Raw genomic sequence first — 25,463 nt, forward strand, 5'->3', positions numbered from 1 at the left:
TTGTTATCTTTTGTTGGATTTGTTAGTTTACTTCTGAAGTTTAAGTATTTATAGACAGCATCCTTGTGCTTTTCCAATCCTAATTTTCTTATCAGTCAAATGAGGAAGCTGGACTTGTGTTTGAGATTCCAACCAGCTTTGACACACTATGAATCTTTAATTCCATAAGTCTGGATTAGTTCTCTAATAGATGGTAAACATCTTTCCAAATTCCAGCATCTGACCTCACTTTCCATATGGATTCTTTTTAAAAATGAATGAGAAACTCATATAAGTCAACACAAAACCCCACAAACAACCCAGTTTAAGAAAAGGACATTTTCCTGAAAATGCTATAAAATCAGGTTGTGATGATCATTGTACAACTGTAAATGTAATAAAATTCATTGAGTAATTTAAAAAAAGGGGTAGAGATCTAAATAGACATTTTTCCAAAGAAGACATACAGATGGCCAACAAGCACATGAAAAGATGCTCAACATCACCCATCATCAAAGAAATGCTAATCAAAACCACAGTGAGATGACACCTCATACCTGTCAGAATGGCTATTATCAAAAGGACAATGAATAACAAGTGTTGGCTAGGATATGGAGAACAGGGAACTCTCATGCACAGTTGGTGGGAACATAAAATTTGTTCAGCTATTATGGAAAACAATATGGAGATTCCACAAAAATATTAAAAACAGAGCAATCATATGATCCCATGATTCTACTCCTGTGTATTTATCCAAAGAAAACAAAAACACTAATTTGAAAAGGTACATACACCCCTATGTTCACTGCAGTATTTACAATAGCCAACACATGGAAGCAACCTAAGTGCTCATCAGTAGATGGATGAATGAATGTGTGTTTGTGTGTGTGTGTGTGTGAGAGAGAGAGAGAGAGAGAGAGAGAGAGATCAACAATTACTCAGCCATAGAAAAGAATGAAATCTTGTCATTTGAGAAAAATGGATAGACCTAGAGGGTAGTATGCTAAATGAAATAAATCAGAAAGACAAATACTGATTTGTTTTTTAGATTTGAAAAGGTACATACACCCCCATGTTCACTGCAGTATTATTTACAATAGCCAAGACATGGAAAAACAAAACAAACAAACAGACCAAAACAGGCACAGAGTCATAGATACAGAGAACAAACAGTTGGTTGCCAGAGAGGGAAGGGGGTAGGAGGATAAGGAAAGAAGGGGGGATTAAGAGGTACAAACTTCCAGATGCAAAATAAATGAGTATGGAATGTTTAAAAAAAAAAAAAAAGGGAGGAAGAAGCATCATTTCTGAGTAGCTTTGATTGAGAGTGTCCCCTTTGATAAGTTAGAAGACAATCTTACTTCTTTTCAGGTCTCATGGAATTACTTTTCTTCATAGAGGAAATATAGTTAACTTGGCCACAATCTCTGAATCCAGAGCCTCCCTTCCTGTCTGATTTGACTAGAAACATGCCACCTGCTTTACCAGAAAGGCCATCTCTTCCCCTCTCTCTCTGCCTAGCCTCTCATCCCTTTTCCCCTCAAATTTGCTTTCTGTGACAACTGCAGATTTATATTTCAATCTGGCTATTTCCAAACTGTATATGTGTGTTCATTTGTATATCAAATACATGGGGAGTTTCCTTTGCTAGGTTCAAAGTGAAGAATTTCCTCAACCTCTTTAATTTTCTAATTTGTGATTTCTAATTATTGTGCTAGATGGTCTTCATATATCCTGGTACAAGTATAGCAACAAAGTCGAGGCATGAGTTTTCTCCATTTATCCAGTAGATGGAAGTATTTCATAGGGAAATAAGCAAACAGTAGGGTTTTGTTTGGTTGGTTCTGGTATTGTTGTTTTCAAGAAGATGGAGGACCCATCCAGAAAAGAAGTAGAAAGGAGAAATGAAAAGCAGAAATGAAAAGACAAATTCTATATAAGACAGGGATTCTAAACTCACCCAAAATCCATTCTCTGTTCAGGCTCTCTCCATTTATCCTCTGTGACTCTGTCTCTTTGAAAGAACAGAAAGATAAACTGTTGATAACTCTGGAGGTTTTTTCTTCTCTTTCTTTTTTTTTTTTTTAAATCCTCTATGGATCCTTGAGAGTCCTAAAAATCCTTTTATGAGAATGAATAATGTAATCAGCTTCTTCAGCAATCAGGCCAGCTGAACATGAAGCTGGTGATTTCATTGGAATACTAAATGCCCAACAGCAAGAGTGGTGTGAGAAACACAATGGGGAGGCTCACTTTGGCAGCTCCAACCAGAGATTCTAGCTGTGGTTCCCATGCATTGATGACAATGCCATGGCTTTGTTCATCTACTCTACTACTTTGGATTACTGGTCTACCACCAAAAAGCTAAGAGGTATCACTAGGCATTGTCCCAACAGTTGGTTGCATTATTCTTCTGGGTACTGTAGGGAGCAGGTTTCCAAAATCCTAATTTCAATCAACTGTGTGTTTGCTGGAGCCCCTGGGCAGATGCATCCAACTTGGATATTAGATTGAAAGACTGAGTTGTCACCAATAGCACGGGAGATGAAAGCCATCTTTTCAGTATCAGCTCCTATTGAATCGGCATGTTCATCCACACAGTCCTCTCCAATCCCTTGTTTCTTTGCAAGTTTTGGCAGGAGATGAAAGGACTGGCCTTTAGCGCCATCTCTGGTATGGGGATAAACCATCAGTTTTGCAATTACATCAGGAGTGAAATGAAGACTCTTTAGTTATAAAATAACTTCCCAAAAACCAAATTTCTTTGAATCTACCTATTTTTAGAGAAAATCTCAACAAATGATATGCATGCACAAGGCAAATGAAATGCTCTGAAACTGGTTAACATCTTCTAAAACAGAGCTCTGCTTATTCACCCAGCTCTATTATTTCTCCCATCAAAGGGTGATGTTGCCCTCTTTAATAGCATGTGTTTCTTCATCAGAACTGTGATTTTAATTGCATTTTGCCTAAAAACTGCCTCTATAAGCAATGCCCTTGATACAGCATTTCAATGAAACTGTTGCATTACTGTATTTATTTGCTTTTTTTCAGTATGTCCTTGAAGTAAGGGTCTTTTGGAATACAATATGCAAGAACTATGTAAATAAGTATTGAGGTCCAAGAATAATTGAGCATTAAATCTGTTTATTCTTAAGTCCAGCTTATTTCTTTTAAAAAGAAAACTGAGATCAAGGCAGAGGAATATTCTTCAATTTGTGAAAGCAGTGCTTGCTACCCAATCCATTCAAATGCACAGCATTCTGTATGAAAAAGATGGTGAGCTGATATCAAGCACTAATGGTCAGCTTATTTGGTAAAATCTGAGTATTTTAAAACATCTTTTTGATTTCACTTCTAACAAGCACTGAACTGATGGCTGGGGGATGAGTGCTACCAAAGAAATAAGGATCGGACCCTTTCTGGCCAGGAGAGAGAGAGAGAGTGAAAGAAGAAAGCAATTGTGTGGCAAGATTTTACTCACTAGCTGAGAAAGTCAAACTCCATGGAATGGCCATCACTAAGCAAGTACCCTCCTTCTGCTACTCATTTATTGTCCACAATCATTAGTATCACAGGCCAGGTTCTTGCCTGGTAAGTGTCATAGCAGTAACCATCCACCCTCCATATCTGTGGATGCGGAACTCATGGATACTGAGGCTCAACGGTATCAGTGGTTTTATATGAGATTCAAGCATCCAAAGTATTAAGCATGGCAGAGGGGGTACTGGAACCAAGGCCCCCAGGGCACTAGGGACTAATTTACTCACTGAGGTTACCCTTTGGAAATCTTGCCACTAGAAAGCAACACTAACTTTTGCCTTCAAAGCCCCCCTCCTATTTTTTTAAAGGAAAAGTTAGGCTTTTTTTTTTTTTTTTTTTTTTTTTTTGGCTTGAGGCACACACAAATAAACTCTCCTAAAAACCATACCTTTGCAGTTCCTGCTCAGAGTAGGGGGAAGAAATGGAGTCCTGAGAAACAGTGGATAGAGGACAGCCCATGTCTCCCTTTGTAAATGCCTCGGCTCATTTCTGTGAAGCTGGAGGGACAACTGTCTGGGGCTGTGCACATGAATCTCGTCAGTCTGGGAAGGGTTGCTCTAGATACCTCTCTGGTTTTCATATGTCAGAGGACCATTATGTTTGCAAAGTTAATCCTTGCCCTGAAGCACCATCCTTGGATTAGTAAATTTAATGAAAGAACCAAAATAGCACATTATTTTATTGCATTTCCACTCAGAAGGTTTCCTTCTGCTTGGGTTTTCTGGCTACAAAGGCCATCTTACAAGAGTGACTTCAGTCATAGACAATCCAGGTCCACCATAGAAATCAAAAAATAGGGGTATATTTTTAAAAAAATCCTCCCATTTAATGAGATGAGGCAAAACAAAGCCCAGAAAGGTGGAAGAAATTTAATGAGCCTCCCCTGGAAAGACAGTGCTTCTGTAAGAAAGATGGCTCTTGGCTTTCTGAGTCCTCCCAAATCCCTTCTCCAGCTGGAAAATGTTTCTGGGAGCCTTTTGCTTTCCAAACTCTTTCTTTCAAACCTGCCCCACACTGGTTATTCTTTCTCATCGTAAGCATCACACATGCTTCTGGAGTGAGATAGGAGCTGGTAGTAGGGGTGTTCAGAGTCTAGTACCCCAGCCTGGCCAAACAACACTCAAATAATTAACCTTGCTTTTGGGTTGATGGCTGAGTCCTGAGTCTGAAAAACATGCATTTTTATCAAATGGGAAATCTGTCACTTATACCTAGAACACCTCCTCCTGGAACAATCATTAAACAAACTGACAACATGTGATATCTAGACTGCTCCACTTTAACACTTCCCAGAAGAGTCAAGCAAATGGAATGAAAACAACCACAACACACCACTGCACATGTTTTAGAAACTCATTAGTTACAGGGGAATTACTGGCCTCTAGAGATGGTGATTCTTTCTCTGGAGAATCAAGAAGTCATTTGTGGCCAGGGGACAGTTCCCTGGCCCTCAAATGATGGCTTTGAATCTTGACTTTACTACTTACCAAATCTGGGTCGAAAAGTCTCCTAGAACATAGAATACCTACCTGAAAAATGTCTACCTCATAGCTTGCATGAGGGTCAAGTTAGGTACTAGGAGAAAACCTAAAGAATTAAGCCCTCAATAGAATAGCACTTTGGACGCTCAATAATAATAGCTGTCATTTGTTGAGCACAGGGTTCCCTGCTGAACACTTTATGCAGATTGTTTCACTAAATCATCAAAATTGTATATGATAGATAAGAGTTTGCCTACTTTAGAGATTAAAGATTTGAAGTCCAAAGAAATTCAGCAGTTTGTCCAAGATCTCTGAGTTAAAAGCAGTGATGTTGAGTCAAAGCCCAGTCCACAGTCCAGTTGACTCCAGAAGCAGTGTTTTCACCGATGGGGTTCAGGACAGGCCACCCCAAAATATGACCCCTCAGCATATCAAATATCTTAAGCCTTTTATTTTTTTACAAAACGCAGAAGCAAGAGGTCACTCCCTCCACCTTGTTGCCCTTTTGCCCTGAAACAGGTCATAACCCCCCCCCCGCCCCCCGTGAAAGGTACCGTCTTGGTATCAAGCAGAAAGACATTTTTATCACCAAAAACAGGAAATTTAGGACCAGGAAGTCTGTATAAATAAATCTTACTCAAGTAACCCTTATCTTCCTAGTTACCCCTTCACCATTAACTATACCTGCTGGAAACCCCTTTGCCTTTTCAATTCTTCACAGATTTATTGGTTGTCAAAAAGCTATAAAAGCTTCCTCCAGCTCTGGTCACTTCTTCAGTCTTCATTCTTTTTTTTTTTTTCTTTTAGGGCTGTACCTATGACATGTGGAAGTCCTCAGGCTAGGGGTCAAATTGGAGCTGCCAGATTCAAGCAGCATCTACAACCTACAAAGCAGCTTGTGACAACACCGGATCCTCAACCCACTGAGTGAGGCCAGGGATCAGATCCTCATCCTCACGGATACTAGTCAGGTTCATAACCGGCTGAGCCACAATGGGAACTCCCCGTCTTCATTCTTTTGTGAACGCTGTCATCTACATGTAAAAATTCAATAAAATTTGCATGATTTCCTCCTATTCATCTGTCTTTGCAGTTTAATTTTCACACCCAGCCAGGGACCCTAAGAGGACTGAAGAAAACTCTTCTCTCCTCTATTACAATTAAGCAACACAGCCTTATGGACTGGTCTGTTGCAGGCTGCTGCCTTTATCTTGCACAGAGAAATTCGCTTCTGAGTTTGCTTCCATGCAGAGGCTGAACCTTCTTCTTCCTCTCAGGCTGCATTGTTCTTTACAAAGGGGCACTTGATGCTAATGAAGGATCTTTGATGGCCTTGTATAGCTATCCTGATTGACTGCCTCTGCTACTCTGATTTGGAAATCACGTATCTCAGGGGAGCTCTTCAGTCTAAGGAGGAAAGAAGTGGGCAGGGGATGAAGAAAAGGGGAGGTAGACCATACTGAAGGGATGGGACCAGTTATCACACCTGATTAGCAGTATTTTGCAACCTGTCTGGAAGAGAGCTCTTCTAAGAAGTCAGATGAGGATGTTCTGATGCTTTAATGGTGTGGTCATCCCCTGGGAGACAGGAGGAGAAGACTCCAAGTGGCTGGCTCAGGTCACCTAGAAGGACTTTAGTTTGAGGTCCCAACCTGGGAGCCTTCGCTCAGAACAAGGAAATAGTCCCAATGCACCAAAATGTACTGAGAAGGGCATATAACCTACAATATATCATTTGCCATTGAGGGGTTGGAGTTATATATTAAGGTGCAAGTTCCTTGTTTAGGGTAGGGTTGGCAGTAGGCATTTACTTCTTAAATATTGGTTTCATTTTGATAAATCAAAACAAAAAATAAAGAAAACAATCAGCTGAGATTTGTAGATCTTCTTGGTCTCCTCTACTGCATCTTGCAAAATCTGCTCACATTTTAAAAAGATGAGTTTAGTGGAGGAGATAATTGTGTGGAGAAGGCAAACACACAAAAAAACATGGAGAAACTGTGAATAGGTATTTAGTACTTAGTTATAACCTCAGAGGTACAGCCCTAAAGAAGGACCTGAGACCAGATAATATCTTTAAGGAGGAGACAGTAATAAGGAGCAGGAGGAATTTAGAGGATAAAGGAAACAAAATCTTTTCAGATGAGAAAATGTCATGAGATGCAAGAATGAACACATATGAAATTGGGAGAGGGAGCAGAAACAATGTTTTTGGGATCCCAGCCATTTTACAGCATCTCCTTTACAACAGTCCTGGATGGTGGATGTTCTGATACCCACTTTACTCCAGGATGTGAGTTAATTGTCTAAGATCATAGACCTAGTCAGGAGTAGAAGCCTCAAGCTTTTGATCCCAAAGTATGTGTTCTTCCATTAAACCATATTTCCTCTTAATTTCAGAGCTCAATTCTATAAAAGAGATATGAGATTTACAGAAATTTTTCTAAAAAAAGCAAAGACAGGTACACGGAAGAGAGAAGAGAGCGAGTAGAAAAGAAATTAAAACTGGAAGAAAATTTAGTTGCTATTCATCTGATCTGGGAAAGGAAAAAGCTTTCTAAGCATAACAAGAAAAAAATCACAAAAGGAAAACAGATTTCTTTGATTACATGAAAATTATTTTTTATAGTTCATGATAATTATAAAATTAAAACCAAGCAATATATTTTTGCAAGCAAAACATTTTTTCTTTGTCTTTTTAGGGCCGCACCCCTGGCATATGGAGGTACGCAGGCCAGGGTCAAACTGGACTGTAGCTGCCGGCCTATGCCACAGCCACAGCAACTTGGGATCCAAACAAAATCTGCAACCTACACCACAGCTCACGGCAATGCCAGATCCTTAACCCACTGAGCAATGCCAGGGATTGAACTTGCGTCCTCATGCTAGTCAAGTTCGTTTCCACTGATCCACAAAGGGAACTACTCAAGCAATACATTTTGTTTTGTTTTGTTTTGTTTTGGAGGGGGCACCTGGATAAGCAATACATTTTTGATACAAATAATTGGCCAAAATTTTGATGCTTCTTCTAAATAACAAAATTTATAACATTAAACATTACTCAAAAAAGGAAAAGAAACATGAATATTCAGTGGTGAAAATAAAACAAATATTTGAAAGCAATCTGAAAAACTTCCAATAAAAGAAAATGTTTTCTCAAGTGCAAACATGCAGCCCCAAATACTTCTATTGAAAATGTAAATGTTACAAAAGCATCAAAATATTTACTTTCTTTGGCTCAATTATTAATTTTAAGGTATCTATCTATGGGAAGTAAACAGAATTAAAAAAAAAACTTCGGAGTTCCCGTCGTGGCGCAGTGGTTAACGAATCCGACTAGGAACCATGAGGTTGCGGGTTCGATCCCTGCCCTTGCTCAGTGGGTTAACGATCCGGCGTTGCCGTGAGCTGTGGTGTAGGTTGCAGACGCGGCTCGGATCCCCCGTTGCTGTGGCTCTGGTGTAGGCCGGTGGCTACAGCTCCGATTCAACCCCTAGCCTGGGAACCTCCATATGCCGCGGGAGCGGCCCAAGAAATAGCAACAATAACAACAACAACAACAACAACAACAACAACAAAAGACAAAAAGATAAAAAAAAAAAAAAAAAAAAAAAAACTTCAAGGAGTTCCTGTTGGGGTGCATGGGTTAAGGATCTGGCATTATCATTGGTGTGGCACAGGTCTGATCCCTGGCCTGGGAAGTTCTGTGTGCCAAGGGCTCAGCCAAAAAGATATATAAAATAAAAAGACTATAGATAAAGTATCTTACTGGGAATCAGGAACCATCAGAAAACAGAACAATGGATTCTTGGCCTTTGTGAATAACATATAATATTTCAATTATTTGGCAAATTGTAGTAGTCATCGATAATTTTGCAGGCCTCGTGGCTTTGAGTTTAACGTTCTAGAATCGGCTAAGATGCTGTGTCTCTTGGTGGATAAGCTTAATTGGCTCCCCTGTATTTAAGTCATGACTCAGCTTAACTCTATTCTCCACTTGGCCTTGTCTACTCACTAAAGCTCAAGATTACATTTAATAAATAAAACAAACAAATACACATTTAGATCTTCTGAAAAATGACCTCACAAGAAAGTCAACAACTAAGTTTAAGATGAAAGTTAAGCAGCTCCAAAGATTATGTTTCTCAGCCAGAAAATAATATTAAGGAGTCAAGTGGTGAGTTCAACTCAGAAATGTGATGTGTTCTATATGTTCTATAGAAAGACAAGAGTAAGCAATCAGGGAAACTATTTTAGCAATAGCTTCCACTAGGATTAATGTTAATAGCAGTATAAAAGACTTCAGTACTGAACTATTTTTTTCTTTTTTGGCCTCCCCTTGGCATATGGAGTCCCTGGGTCAGGGATCAGATCTGAGCTGCAGTTGTGACCTAGGGTGTAGCTGCAGCAACAGTGGATCTTTTTTTTTTTTTTTTTTAGGGTTGCACCTGTGGCATATGGAAGTTCCCAGGCTAGGGGTTGAATCAGAGCTGCAGCTGCCAGCCTGCAATGCCAAAGCAACGCTGGATCCCAGCTGCGTCTGTGACCTACAATGCAGCTTGTGGTAACTTTAGATCCTTAATCCACTGAACAAGACCAGGGATCGAACCCGCATCCTCTCGTTACTAGTCAAATTTATAACCCACTGAACCACAACAGGAACTCCCGACATTGGATCTTTTAACCCACTGTGCAGGGCAGGGGTTGAACCTGTGTCCTGGCACTGCAGAGATGCCCTTGATCCCACTGTGCCACAGTGGGAACTCTGGAATTTATAGAATCATTAATTGTTGAAGGGGGTCACTTAAAATTTTAAGTTGAGAGTTGGAGGCAAGATGGCGCAAGAGTAAGAGGACAGGCTCTCCCTCTCCCACAAACACATTAAAAAAAACACATCTACAGTAAAACAATTTGCACGGGACATCAACTGAATACTGGCAGAAGAACTTAAACCTCCAAAAGGGGCAAAAAACTCTTGACATAACTGGGTAGAACAAAAGAAGAAAAAAAAGGGAGAAAAGGAATCAGGATGGGACAAGCATTCCCAAGAGGGAGCTGTGAAGGAGAAAGGCAACTCACACCCTGGGAAGCCACCTAACCGTCGGAAAGATCAGCGTAGTTGGAGGGATCTCCAAGACTCGGAGGAAAGTGAAGCAGTAGGTCTGAGAACCGAAAAGTAGAGTGAAAGAAGCACAGATCATCTAAACCACTGGCATAGACACCACAGCCTGAGAAGCTCAGGTGGGGGCTGGGCGCTGAGACTTAAGACTCGGGAGGTCAATCCTTGGGAGCAGGCTGGGGTTGGCGGTGTGAAGACAGCCTAAGAGTCTAGGAAGCCGTGTGCCCCGGGTGGAGGAAGCACGGTATACTAAAGGCTGGGAAGTGGAAAGCCACGGCAGAGGGCAGAGGGAACATGGGAGAAGGTCCGGACCCACAGAAGAGATAAGGCGCCATGCTTGCCCCCCCAAACCCAACACAGAGAGCGGAGCTCCTGGAGGCAGCACCCCACCCTGAGGGAAGCAGAGAAACTGTGCTCCAGGCTGCTCCGCTTTGCAGCACTCTGGGCCCTGCCTGACCAGGGGAAAGCCTTGCACTGCTCCGCATTGCTCTGGTCCACCTCACCCTGCCCTGCAAGAAGCTGCACAATGCTTTGCAGCACTATGGGCCCAGCCCCAACCCGAGGGAAGCCAGGCGCTGATCCTCATTGCTCCAGGCCTCCTCGCCCCACAGGAAGCCACGGTACCCATACTAGATTGTGCCTCTTGGGAGTAGCCCCTCATGACCAGAAGTCACTTGCTAGTCCACCGTAGACCTTCCAGCAGTGGGAATTCCCTTACTAGCCCACAATGGACCAGACCTACAGGTGGTGGGAGCAAACCACTGCAATTATCCCTGACTCCAGAAGTGGGCATGGCCTACCACAGCTAGGGATATCTGAACAAAAATCACTTGCAGCCGCAAACACTTCAGAAGGCATCAAAGAGAAGGACTCCTGATGTTGCTCTCACTCCCCCAGGAACACACACACACACTGCAGCTGCCACTGCCAAACATTCTGGGAGGGGCCCAGATGCTTGATCACTGTCCCTTCCTAGGAACCTGCAACTAAGAGCACCTTGTTCAGCACATCCTATGGGGGCTAAGCAGGATTGGGTGCTTATTGCATGATTTACAGTTGGCAGGGGCAAACCACCACAGTTATCTCTGGCTCCAGTGGTGGCAGTGGCCCGACACCACTAGGGGTGGGTGAACAGGCACCACTTGCAGCCCATTCACCTCAAGGGCACCACAGAGGAAGGCATTGTGACCAAATCAACTATTGGTGCTCATGCACCCTTGCAAACACACTGGCCCTGTTGCTGCCAGGGCTGAATGTTCAGGGCAGTACCCATATGCCAGATCTCTGTCACTTCCCAGGATCCTACAACTAGGAACAGGCTGTGCAGCACCTCCTATGTGGGCTAAGTAAGATGGATCACCTCATATATGTTCTACAGGTGGCAGAGGCAAACCGCTGCTGTTATCACAGAAGCTAGAGACGATCATGGCCCACTCCCACTAGGGGTCCCTGAACAGCCATCACCTGTGGTTCCAACCACCTCAAAGGAAGGCACTGCAATCAAACACAAGCCTTTATTGCTCTCACCCCTCCGGGAACTCACACACCCTGCTGTAGCTACAGCCAAATTCTCTGGTCACCTTGCAGATCCTTCTAGAGCTCATTATCACTGCCGGGCCCTGCAAATAGGAGTAACATGTGCCACCTTCCTGCAGGTCTCTGCTTTTGTTGAGAGCCCAACAATCAGGCACTGAATGCTGGCCCTACCCATTGCCCCCTTCTCCCTGAAAACACACTGGGCATCCTGGGGATAACAGACTGCTCACACCAAAGAAAGAGACAGCAAAGATTCAAACGTCCCCCCTCCAAAATAGTAACCCCCCAAAAAAATACAAGGGGGTATTATTGCATAGAAATAGACTTACAAGACTATAGTTTGGCTTCCACAAATTCACAGGAAAAAAAAAACACACACACACACACAAGCAAGATGAAGAAGCTCAGAAACCATTCCCAATTAGAACAACGGGAGAACTCACCTAGAACAGTCAACAATGAAACAGACCTCTGCAGTCTGACAGACTTTGAGTTCAAAAGAGACAGAGTGAAAATACTAAAATAATTAAAAGAGGATATTAACAGTAATGCAGATTCCCTCAGAAAGGAACTAGAAAATATAAGGGGGAGCCAAGAAAAACTAGAAAATTCATTTGCAGAGATACAAACTGAACTAAAGGCAATAAAGACCAGAATGAATAATGCAGAGGGATGAATTAGTGATGTGGAAGATAGAATAATGGAAATCACCCAAACAGGACAGCAGACAGAAAACCTCATGAAGAAAACACGAAAACAATATGAGACCTATGGGTGGAAGATAGAATAATGGAAATCACCCAAACAGGACAGCAGACAGAAAACCTCATGAAGAAAACACGAAAACAATATGAGAGACCTATGGGATAATATAAAGCAGGCCAATATATGCATAATAGGAATTCCAGAAGGAAAAGAAAAAGAAAAGGGAATTGAAAATATATTTGAAGAAATTATGGCTGAAAACTTTCCAAGTCTAAAGAGTACTGATATCAAGATACAGGAAGCACAGAAGGCCCCAAACAAGTTGAACCCAAACAAGCCCACACCAAGACATATTATAATAAAAATGGCAAAAGTTAAAGAGAGGATTCTAATGGCAGCAAGAGAAAAGCAAAGTGTTAATTATAAGGGAACCCCAATAAGGCTATCAGCTGATTTCTCTACAGAAACACTACAGGCCAGGAGGGAGTGGCAAGATATATTTAAAGTGCTGAAAGGAAAAAACTTGCAACCTAGAATACTCTATCCAACAAGAATATCATTTAAAATAGAAGGGGAGATAAAGAATTTGTCCAACAAACAAAAGCTAAAAGAGTGCAGCAATACAAAACCTATACTAAAAGAAATACTGAAAGGGCTTCTCTAAATTAAAAAAAAAGAGGAAAATCTGGAATGGAGGAACCACAATTGGAAAGCAGTCACTTAAATAAGCCAGCATACTGATCTAAACATGAAGATGCTAAAGGTAAAAGAAAAAAAGACATCAAATTCATACAATGTAGGCAAGGGAAGAAAGAAAAATTAGATTCTTTTTCATTTTTTTTTTAAGGATGTGTTTGAGCCCATATGATTATCAGTCTAAAGCAAGCAGATATAGGAAGGGGTTAACATACTTAAAAAACAGGGCAAGCATAAATCAAAACCAACATTACATTCACAAAAACTGAGAAGAAAAGTATTCAAACATAAAATAAATGGAAATCATCCAACCAAAAAAAAAAAAAAAGAAAGGAAGAAAAGAGAAAATAGAATCAACTGGAAAACAAGGTTTAAAATGGCAATAAATACATATCTATCAATAATCACCTTAAATGTCAATGGACTGAATGCTCCAATCAAAAGACATAGAGTGGCAGATTGGATAAAAAAGCAAAAACCTTCAATCTGTTGCCTATAAGAGACTCACCTTAGGGTAGTCTAATCTAAGGACACATAGATTGAAAGGGAAGGGGTGGGAAAAAATATTTCATGCCAATGGATATGACAGGAAAGCAGGAGTTGCAATACTCTTATAGACAAAATAGACTTTAAAACAAAGGCCATGAAGAAAAACAAAAAAGGACACTATTTAATGGTTAAAGGATCCATACAAGAAGAGGATATTATAATCGTCAATATGTATGCCCCTAATATAGGAGCACCCAGATACCTACGACAAATATTAACTGACATAAAAGGAGAAATTGATGGGAATACATCTTAATAGGAGACTTTAACACCCCACTCACATCAATGGACAGATCCTCTAGACATAAAATCAATAAAGCAACAGGGATTCTAAAGGAAACAATAGAAAAGTTAGACTTAATCGACATTTTCAGGACATTACATCCAAAAAAATCAGAATATACCTTTTTCTCAAGTGCACATGGGACATTCTCAAGAATTGATCACATATTGTTGCTAACCTCAACAAATTTAAGAGTATAGAAATTATTTCAAGTATCTTCTCTGACCACAATGGCATGAAACTAGAAATTAACCACAGGAAAAGAAGTAAGAAAAAACCTACTACATGGAGACTAAACAACATGCTACTAAAAAACCAATGGGTCAATGAAGAAATCAAGAAGGAAATTAAAAAACACCTCAAGGAGTTCCCGTCGTGGCGCAGTGGTTAACGAATCCGACTAGGAACCATGAGGTTGCGGGTTCGGTCCCTGCCCTTGCTCAGTGGGTTAACGATCCGGCGTTGCCGTGAGCTGTGGTGTAGGTCGCAGACGCAGCTCGGATCCCGCATTGCTGTGGCTCTGGCATAGGCTGGCAGCTACAGCTCCGATTAGACCCCTAGCCTGGGAAACTCCATATGCCACGGGAGCGGCCCAAGAAATAGCAAAAAGACAAAAAAAAAAAACAACAACAAAAAAAAAAACAAACAAACAAAAAAAAAACCAAACAAACAAAAAAAAAACACCTCAAGACAAATGATAATGAAGACACATCCATTTAAAATCTATGGTACACTGCAAAAGCAGTGCTCTGAGGGAAGTTCATAGCAATACAGGCCTTCCTCAAAAAGAAGAAAAATCTCAAATCGACAGCTTAACCCACCACCTAAATGAATTAGAAAAAGAAGAACAACAACAAAAAAAAACCCTAAAGTCAGCAGAAGGAAGGAAATCATAAAGATCAAAGGGGAAATCAATAAAATAGAGATTAAAAAAAAGAAGAAATCAATAAAACCAAGAGCTTATTCTTTGGAAAGGTAAACAAAATTGACAAACCTCTGGCTAGACTCATCAAGAAGAGGAGAGAAAAAACCCAAACAAACAAAATAAGAAATGAAAAATGAGAAGTCACAACAGATAATACAGAAATACAAAAAACCAAGAGAGAATACTATCAACAATTATATGCTAACAAATTTGACAGCATAGAAGAAATAGACATCTAGAGACCTACAGCCTGCCAAAACTCAATCAAGAAGAAATAGATCAACCTAACAGACTGATCACTAGAAATGAAATTGAATATGTCATAAAAAACACTGCCTATAAATAAAAGTCCAAGACCAGATGGCTTCACAGGAGAATTCTACCAAACATACAAAGAGGCACTTATACTCATCCTCCTTGAACTTTTTCAAAAGGTTAAAGAAGAAGGAACACTCACAAAGACATTCTATGATGCCATCATAACCCTAATTCCAAAACCAGATAAAGATACCACCAAAAAAGAAAACTATTGACCAATATCTCTGATGAATTTGGACACAAAAATTTGCAACAAAATTTTAGCCAACTGAATCCAACAACATATAAAGAAGACTGTATACCACAACCAGGTGGGATTCATCCCAGGTGCACAAGGATGGTTCAACATATGTAAATCAATCAACATCATACACCACATTAACAAAAGAAAAGTCAAAAACCACATGATCATCTCAATAGATGCAGAAAAAGCATTTGACGAAGTCCAACATCCATTTATGATCAAAACTCTTACTGAAGTGGGTATAGAGGGAACATTCCTTAACATAATCAAAGCCATTTAAGAGAAACCCACAGGAAACATAATACTCAATGGACAAAAGCTGAAAGCCTTCCCACTAAAATCTGGAACAAGACAAGGATGCCCACTCTCACCACTGTTATTCAACATAGTACTGGAAGTCCTAGCCACTGCAATTAGACAAACAAAATTAACAAAAGGTATCCAAACTGGAAAAGAAGAGGTTAAATTGTCACTGTATGCAGATTACATGATACTATATATAGAAAACCCTAAGGACTCAACCCAAATACTACTTGAACTGATCAATAAATTCAGCAAAGCAGCAGGATATAAGATTAACATTCAGAAATCAGTTGCATTTCTGTATTCTAACAATTAAATATTAGAAAAGGAGTACAGAAATGTAATACCTTTTAAAATTGCACCCCAAAAAATCAAATACCTGGGAATACACCTGACCAAGGAGGTAAAGGACTTATATGTCAACAATTATAATACTTTAATCAAGGAAATTAAAGAAGATGTAAAAAAAGGAAATATATTCACAGACAGGGCTTGGATCTGGCGTTGCTGTGGCTGTGGCGTAGGCCGGCAGCTGTAGCTCCGATTAGACCCCTAGCCTGGGAACCTCCACATGCCACGGAAGCGGCCCTAGAAAAGGCAAAAAGAAAAAAAAAAAAAAGAACTCCTTCTACCTAGTCCGATGTGGATTTGGAGATAAAAGAGTTTGAACCACTGGAATCATAACACATTGATAAGGGTACTGCCAAGGAAAAGAGAGAAATGTGTCCATGCAAGAGGAAGGCTGGAAACTCCTAAAAAGCATGATGTGAATCAGGAAATGTATGTGAGCAAATTCAGGGAACTATGAATGGGGAGTTCCCAGGACCAGGACTAGAATTCCGGTCCTTGTCTGTCTTAAGTAATTCTTTGACTTTGGGAAAAGTCATTTATCCTCTTTGATCCTTACTTGCTTATTTTGAACCTAAATTTCTTCATCCCTAAAATGATTGCAGGGGGCCTTGGTGATGTCTGAGATAGAGTTTAGTGATTTTATGTAGGTAATCATTTTATGTAGGTAGTCACAGTTATGCATCATTTTTTTTCCTTCTATTTCACTTTACATAGTAAATATTTTCCATATCACTGAAATTACTTTAAAACATTGTTTCGATGATTGTCTAATAAGATTGGTTTATCTTAATTATTTAGCTATCCTTAGATATTTAGGGTTTTTTTCCAATGTTTTTATTTTTAAAATGCTGCAATAAGTATCTTTGTAAATATTTGTCCCCATCTCCAGTGACATCCTTGGATAGAGTCCTAAAAGTGAAACTACTATGTCAAATGGGAGCATTTTTCACGTGTTTGATATTTATTGTCAACTCTCTTCTTAGAAAGCTCCTGTCTGTTTCTGTTCCCCCTGGAGCTCCTGGGTCTTCTCTCTTCCACTCACATCACTGTGTTTAACATTCCTCATGTATTGGTTCAGTTGATAATCACCTTATCATTTTAATTTTAATTTCTGCTTTCATTTTTAAATTGAATGTTTGTACACGGGCATTTATAAGTCACAGTTCTTCATGCAGGGCAGAAAAATGTTTTTCCTCAATCTCTTATGGACCCTGGCTGGGTCTGAAAATTAAACTGACAGAGACAGTCAGAGAAAAGCACACAAACTTTATTGAATTTTTACATGCATAAGGGAGCCCTCACAAGAGAATGAAGACCCAAAGAAGAGACCAGAGCAGCAAGCTTTTGTGCCTTTTAGACAAAGAATCAATACATTTGCAAAGAATTGACAAGACAAAAGGGTTTGGACTAGAGATAGTAAATGGTGGAGAAGTAACTAGGAAGAAAAGGGCTTAACAAAGGTTTGTTTGCAGATTCTTCTGGTGCCATTTCTGGGCTGATAAGGGTGTGTCTCCAGTAAAGAGAATTTATATTCTTCCTTAGGCAAAAAAGGGGAGCCTATTCTGTGTTTCAGCTCAATTTTTATGTCAAAGAAGCATATTTTCGTGTGACATTTTGGCTTCCTTTATTCACTGGTAAATTATCTGCTGATATTTGTTGACATTTTTTCCATTTGAAAGGTAGTCCATTGTTTCAGTGTTAGGAATATCTTTTAAATTAAGGATAATATTAACCCTTTGACTCTTTTAGTTATAGTCCATAGATATCCTGGCCTTGCCTACCAGTGATTACAAATTTTTCTGCGGTTCCATGAATCTTAATGTTCAGACCCTCTTCCTTGACAAAAGCCCTTCTGGGGTCCCCTCCCACCACCAACAACCACATTATTCTTCAGAGACCTGGTTGGGGAAGGAGAGGAGTTCACATAAAGACCAGACATCCACACCTCTCCATGATGGCTGCTCCTTCTGTCTCAAAGTCCTTGACAACCAGCCCAATGCTTTTTTCCATATTCCTGAGCCAGCATGAAGGCTCTTCTCTCTGGCTGGTCAGAAGGTAGATTCCTCTATGTTTTTAATCAGCTCTTTAGGTTTTCCACACCAGAAAAGTCAGATTCCTCAATTATCCCAAGGCCCCGTGTCCCCTTCTCAGGCGGCACAGGTGCTCCCAACGTGGAGGTGGTGCTGTGGAGGGTAACGGCCAGGCCAGCATCACGCTTTTCTCAGAACCCACCTTCCCACTGGTCTCCAGGCTCTGACACTTTCTTTCAGACACACTGAACAATTTTCCCCTTTCTGTCAAGTCCCTCTGTCAGACCTGCAGACACATTTGAATATGTTCCATATCCATGTTCTCTCTTTCAGACTGGCTCCTGAGGCCATCCAAGTGCAAGGCAGACTGGGGCATTTTCTTCCTCTCCTGAAGCATTTCCATGGCAGTTGGGTAGCTTGTTGGCAGGTAGATGCTGTTCCTTCTACAGCAGTGTGTGTGGGGGGGGAGGTGCTGTGACCTGATGTCACAAGGACCCACAGCATCAGTCTGACCCCCACCCAAATACTGCTGCACATCGTGCAGATACTTTTCCCACATTGGTTTCTGATATTTTCCCGTGTACTGAAGTTCACATTTTTTTTTTCCTTTTTTCATTCCTTTTTATGGCCACACCAGCAGCATGTAGAAGGAAGTTCCTGGGCCAGGGGTCAAATCAGAGCTACAGCTGAGGCTTATGCCACAGCCAAGGTGGACGCAGGATTTGAGATGCATCTGCAACCTACACCGCAACTTGCAGCAATGCCAGATTCTTAACCCACTGAGTGAGGCCAGGGATTGAACCTGGCTCCTCACAGAGAATATGTTGGGTCCTTAACCCATTGAGCCACAATGGGAACTCCCGCATTTTATATAAACAAATTTAGGGATTTTTTTCCTTCACGATTTTTTCCACTTTCATTCTACACTGAAAGTGCCCCCAAGTCTAAACTTTAGAGTTCACCTTGAAAAAGTTTTTCTATGAAAAACTTAATAGCGGAAAAGTAAAAACTTGGCCATTAATTATTACAAAATTTACCAATTCACAGTGATAAAAATGGAATGACTTTGGCAAAACCACCAGGCACAGACATCCAAGTGACAGAGCAGAAAATCATAAAATAGACCGTATATAAGCACGTCATGTGTAATAGGGAACACATTGCATGCTAGTGAGGAGGAAGCCTATTATTCTAGGAATAGTATCTGGAAAATTGGCTACTTAGATGAAATATCAAGGTAGAAGTTCATAGATCTATGAACTATATGTATAGCTATTTTACCCAATTTCAGAGATGCAATTTTACTTAAAGTGTCAGATATTGTTCTGGGTACCAAGGATACAACCGTGAAATAAATAGAAACTCTGAGTTATTCTAGCAAAAGAAACACACTAAGTGAATGAAAAAATAAAGTAATAAAACATTTTACAATATAATTGCTACAGAGGAAATGAACAGGGTTCTGAGTTAGAGAAGAAATGGGGAAGAGATGGGGTGGCTTCTGAAGGCGTGGTCCTAGAAAGCGGCTCTGAGATGGCATCTGAGAGAAGGCACAAGAGTCACCTCTTGAGTGGAGGAATAAGAGAGAGAGAGCCATCTGTAGTGATGGCAAAGGGGAGAAGTGGCATCCCTGGTATATGCGGATGGCCTGAGTATCATAGGGGCTGTGACAGTGCAGGAGGAAGGAGGAGTGATGTGCAAGAGCCAGTGGGAAGAACACTCACCCAGCCTCACGGCCCTGCACTGTGGGGGATGAGAAAACTTGGAGATGTGGAGTTCTTCGGATAGAGACAGTTTTGAATAAAGGTAAAGCTATGAAGAGGTAGAGGAGGGTTTACTGTTTCTATATAAGGGGATCCAAGGTGCACAGGGTATGCAGGGGTGGAAAGGTGTGGTGAACGTACCAGATGATGAGATGTCTCAAATAGGAAGAGGATGAGATTGGAGATAGCAGTAAAGAGAGGAGAGTACAGATGGTACCTAAATAAGCAGGGAGGCATGACATTGTGGGATTATCTCTAGTGCTCTCCTAGAGAAAGTGGAACACTTATTTCCATCTAAAGTTTCCCAAATTAACTATGGAGTGATTGTTCTCTGCAACTGCAGGTGATGTCTGCATAATGTCTTGACTGGGGCTAGGACTGAGGGAGAGGGAACAGGTTGGAAAATTCTCACTGGGAGTGAGAAGCCAAATGTTCACCTTTGGGTACCTATTTTCTCAATCACTGTCTGTTATAATGGACAATGAAGAATGCAGGAATGATTTAATAAGCTAGAGTTACAGACACTGATATCACAAGTCTTAGGTGGAACTATCTCAATAAAGAAAAGGAGGTGTAAGCTGTTATTTCCACAAAAGAGTTGTAAAGAAGATATGGTAAGCCAAACTGTTAGCTGTAATCACTTGGAAAAGAATTTTTAGCCCCAAGAAATTTCATCCAATATTGTCAACAGTGCTGCAAATCATGTGTATCTTTATCAGTTAGAGTTTTGGCTGCAAGAAACAGAAAATGACCCTGATGAAAAATGAATTATAAGAATATTAGCCATTCACAGTAGCTTGAGTAGCTGAGAATGCTGGACAAGTAAGCTTGGGAACCATACAGCCAAAGCAATAGTTCAAAGAGCACCACAAGTCTGGTCTATCTGGAAACCCACATCACTGCCAACTGTAGTAGGTAAAATGGAGCTCCAGAAATACCCATGTCCTAATCCCCAGAACCTATGGATATACTACTTTACATGGCAAGTGAGGCTTGGCAGATGTATTTAAAGTAATGGACCCTAAGATAAAGTGGCTATCCTGTTTTATCCAGGTGACCCAATCTCATTACATAAGCCCCACAATAGAGAACTTTTTCTGACTGGAGGCTGAAGAGATGTGGCAGGTGGAGAACTTGAGGAGATTTAAAGTATGAGCAGGACTCTACACCATCACCTGTTTGAAGATGGAGGCAGTGACAGATGTGGAGTGCAGGTGGCCTTACGGAGCTGACAGAGGGTCCTGTTGACAACTAGCCACAACACAGGGAGCTCATATTACTCCAAGGAACTGAACTCTGCCAACAACCTGAATGAGCCTTGGAAGTGGGTCATCAGTCACACCCAAGACAAGGCAAGGCCAAGGTCAGGACCCAGAAGCTTCAACTGGTAAAGCACAGCGAGGCACTTCTAGATTTGGACAGTTTCTGCACCTGTGCATTCAGCAAGAAAGAGCTCCATTTCTAATTGTGACATAGAGTGAATTCCAATTCTATGTCCAACACCCCTATTTTGTTTGGCATTTTCTCCTAGTTAACACCATGTCTCATTGAGGCATTCTACTGGTTTAGAGAGCTAGCTGCTCCTACTTGATGGATTGGGTGGAAAGATCAGTGAATCCCATGGGCTTAATAAATAAGTTCTTTGGCAAAAAAATTATGAACTATTACTCTATTTTTTTAAATTTATTTAAGATGCTTCAGTTTGACAGTGTGAAGTGTGTGCATACCTAAATTAATACTGATCTTGAGTGTAGGGATGGTAACATAACATGTGAAGTATGATACTCAGTAACTTAAACTTCAGAATATATCAGAAGGATTTGGTTAGAATCTGAAAACCCTATTGGATAGTTTACACTCCATAGAGGGGGGTACAGAAATTGCTTCACGTATCAGTCTGATTTGGCACTGGAGGGTTTATTAATTAACAGGAAGAACTTTAAATTATGTTACTGGAGAAATGAAGAGTGTCAATATATGTCAGGCAGAAAGATTTGTACAGAAAAATCTACTCTTGCATGATTAAAACTCTGACAATCCCAGCAGGCTAATATTTTTCGAGTAGTACCTAGGTTTAGAAGTTCACACATTCCTGAATTCCTTCATTTTATGGAGATCTCTTTGCTCTAATTAAACTAGGAACTTAGATGCTTCTGCCATCAGAATTCTTACTGTGCCCAGATGAGCCTTTAGTGCAAGGGGCTTATGGAATGCCTACAGAAGACAGAGTGGAAATGACACAGAGTGGGGACTTCACTTGATTTGGAAAACCTCATTATTTGTATGTATTGATGCAAGTCACTGATCAGTATCAGTACTGCTGGCAAAATGTGTGGCAATATCAATGGTACTTATGGCACCATCAATATTGGTACTTAGGTCTGATTTTTGCTTTCTTTAAAACACAATATCTGGCAATGACATTGCAGAGAAAACAAGTGGCTCCAACTATCATTCATCACTAGGGGGCCACCAATATTCACCAAAAAGGAACCTAATGACTCTGAATAGCTAATTAGCCTAGGTAAGCCTCAATAGATATCATTAGAGTGAATAATGCATTCAATAGGGCCACAGATGGTGATGAGTGCAGGTATATGGTGGGCAGGCATCAATCTTCTGGTTATTCCCTGGTTGGTTTCACTGATAGACAGGAATAAATTGGTCTCTGTCAACTCTGGTCTCCTTTGTAGATGGTGGTTGCTGCCAAGTGTCTCAAAATAGGTCATGTGTTACTTCCAGTGCCATCTTCCATTAAGATGCTGAATCCTTGACCCCAACCCACTAAGACCTACAACATGCTTTAGATGCCACCCAAAAAGCCCCAGAAAGAATGATCTGGCTGTATGTCAATGATCTCACATGGGTGCTTTTTGAGCTAGCATCCCACAAGATCACTCAAGGAAAGAGTTGTTTTATCCTGTGGTTTTTTAATACCATACTCCACAAAGAGTGGAAAACCACAGATCAGAAAACACTGAAAGCGGTAGCCATTGTTTCATTACCTTACTGTACTCAATGTCCCTGTATAACATGACTTCCTCCAGCTGAAAACAAACACCCTGTGTATATAAATTCACACAAAGAGACACTGAAAGAGAAATACGTGTTCATGAAGTATAGTGGAATCCTGTATCAGTCTGTCTTTAGCACGGGGTCATATATGCTAATATATATCAAAGTGAAACAAGCATATTTTGTGAAGATTAGTCATTATTCAATCTGGTGTAATTTCCTCACTGTGCTTAAAACCTTTTGATACTTGGGAATACTTTCAAATATTGATTGCAGAGTGGATACCTGCATAGGCAACATAATATCTGTAGGTACCCTAAAGTAGCTCAAAGGGCAGTCATGTTCAAGGACAGAGAAATATCCAGCTGGGCACGGGGACAGTGTTTTAAATTTTGAAAAGTAAGTTGCTTACTTTTGTAAATTAAGAAATTTCACTTTAAAACATCTGGATTTCTGGGTAATGTAAAAATAAAAATGGCACAAGTTTCCATCAAGGCTCAGTGGTTACTGAACCCGACTAGGATCCATGAGGATGTGGGTTTGATCCCTGGCCTCACTGAGTGGGTTAAGGATCCAGCATTGCCATGAGCTGTGGTGTAGGTCCCAGACGCAGCTTGGATCTGGCGTTGCTGTGGCTGGCAGCTGAAACTCTGATTCAGCCCCTAGCCTGGGAACTTCCATATGCCAAGAGTGCAGCCCTACAAAGCAAAAGAAAACAATAACAACAAGAAGAAAAAGGCATCCTCATTCCCAGATGGTGGGACTAGGCTATGACTTTGGCAGAGAGCACTGAGCTACAGTTTTTCCTACTTCCCACTTGCCCACCTCATCATGCAGGTATATCTGTTTGTATTCTCTGCTTTAGAGTCTCACTCAAATGTACATTAATGGAAGTGCCTATACTAATCCTATAGAAATTAATTGACCAAAAAAAAAAAAAAAGCTCTATGAATACCCTAGCTTAGACTCTTGACCATAATTTCATCTCATCCAGTGGTTTTCAAAAATCTGGTCATGAACCAGCACATGGATGACTGCAGAAAAATTACCTGGTAGAGTTTTCAAAACTTAGATCATCAGGGTCCCACCCTCAGAGATGTCCAACTTGTTTTAAAATCTCAGGGGCTATTCTGTTGCACAAGAATGTTGGAAACCATTGGTCTCCTCCAGTCCTTCTTACTCTGGAGTGAGGGAGGGATGGGAGGGCCATGGAAGTGCATTGACTACTGCAGCCTGACGACATGGCAGGTCCAGGAAAATTGATAAGTAGAATTAAATTTATTTGCATTAATACTTTTATTTTGATCTGCTAGAGCATTCCACTCCATAAATATTTTAAAAGAATAAATATGTACATATATATATATTTGGAGGTATATATATATATATATACACATATATATATATATGCATATAAAACCAAAAATTTAACACAACATTGTAAATCAACTATACTTCAATTTGATTTTTTTTAAAAAAACTAAAAGAAAGGTGGTTGAAGCCAAAATTGTGGAAGCAAAGCAGCTCAGATGTCTCAGTCCCATGTCTCCTCTGTTTTCTCCAGTCTATTCTCTGATAACACAAGCATCTCTGCCCTGCACATCCTTAGTTCCCCAGGCTTCTTGTAAATTTTCAAACCCCTTAGCAGTATAGTAGGCAATTGAGTTATTATTGGGTTTAATATTTCTCTCACATTACCTCTCCTACTTTTTTTAAGCTCCTCTGACCCTTCTTTGAGGTCCTTGCATAGTATCAAGATAGAACATTGACATTCTGATGGTAGATCAAATAGATACATCTTATTTAAATTTTGATATTAATTGCTTTTTCATGTCTTTGGCAGTAATTTTCACTAGATAATGTTCTGCATGTATTTATATATGTATTATAGAAAATTATATTATATTATATATATACATGTTTGGAGGAGGAAGAAGAAGAAATTAGAGTCCAGATGAGATTAGAGTCCAGAATTCTGTAGCCTCAAGAATCTGGTCAATATTATCAAAAAAATAATCTCACTCAAACCTCTATCAGCAGCCTTAAAAAAGTACAGCGTCAGAATCCTAATAGACACAGGAAAGCAATCATGTTCTGATAAGTGGGCTTAATCAAAGGGAAAATTGCCGGCGAGACAAAGTATCTATCCATTGCTGGAAGCCAGATGTGCTTCTGTATACATGAACTAATGGCAAATGAAGAGATTTCTCTTGAATTGTAATGTGTGTTTATCAGTGGGAATATTTAAAATCTCAAATTTGATAAAAAAGGAATGCAACATAATGTTTGTGACTTGGCTGAATGCTAGCAGCACAACAGCAACCCTGATTAAATGAAATACAGAAGTCAGGACTTCCTTGAGACAAACTGTCCACAAGTTCAAGTCCTCTCTTTTCCCATCCTGCCTCCTTCTCTCTCTTTTTTCTCTTATTCTCCCCTCCATCTCTTTCATTACTTGTTGTTCTCTATGTAAAACACCACCCCAAATAGGGTAGCTTAAAACAATAAACATTTATTTAGCTTACAGTTTCTGTATCTGCACACCTGTTCTCAGCTTGGCTCTAGAATGCACCTGTAGTCAACTTCTGGTCTAGCCAGGAGGCTCCACTCCAGAGGACGGGCT

General features: G+C 40.3%; 1 protein-coding gene across 1 annotated transcript in view; it reads right to left on the bottom strand.

The window, feature by feature from the left end:
• KCNU1 (potassium calcium-activated channel subfamily U member 1) overlaps positions 1-25,463 on the bottom strand; it is a 610,139-nt gene that overhangs the window by 133,732 nt on the left and 450,944 nt on the right. Inside the window, exon 10 of the mRNA XM_085000045.1 lies at positions 1,940-1,993. The gene's annotated coding sequence lies outside the window, so the exon portion shown is untranslated. The remainder of the gene's footprint in view (positions 1-1,939; positions 1,994-25,463) is intronic.

This window comes from Sus scrofa, chromosome 15 (assembly GCF_054392235.1).
Source record: "Sus scrofa isolate SSC_HxYL_T2T_F1_AM1 chromosome 15, Sscrofa_HxYL_maternal_Yorkshire_Landrace_v2.0, whole genome shotgun sequence".
Lineage (NCBI taxonomy): Eukaryota > Metazoa > Chordata > Mammalia > Artiodactyla > Suidae > Sus > Sus scrofa.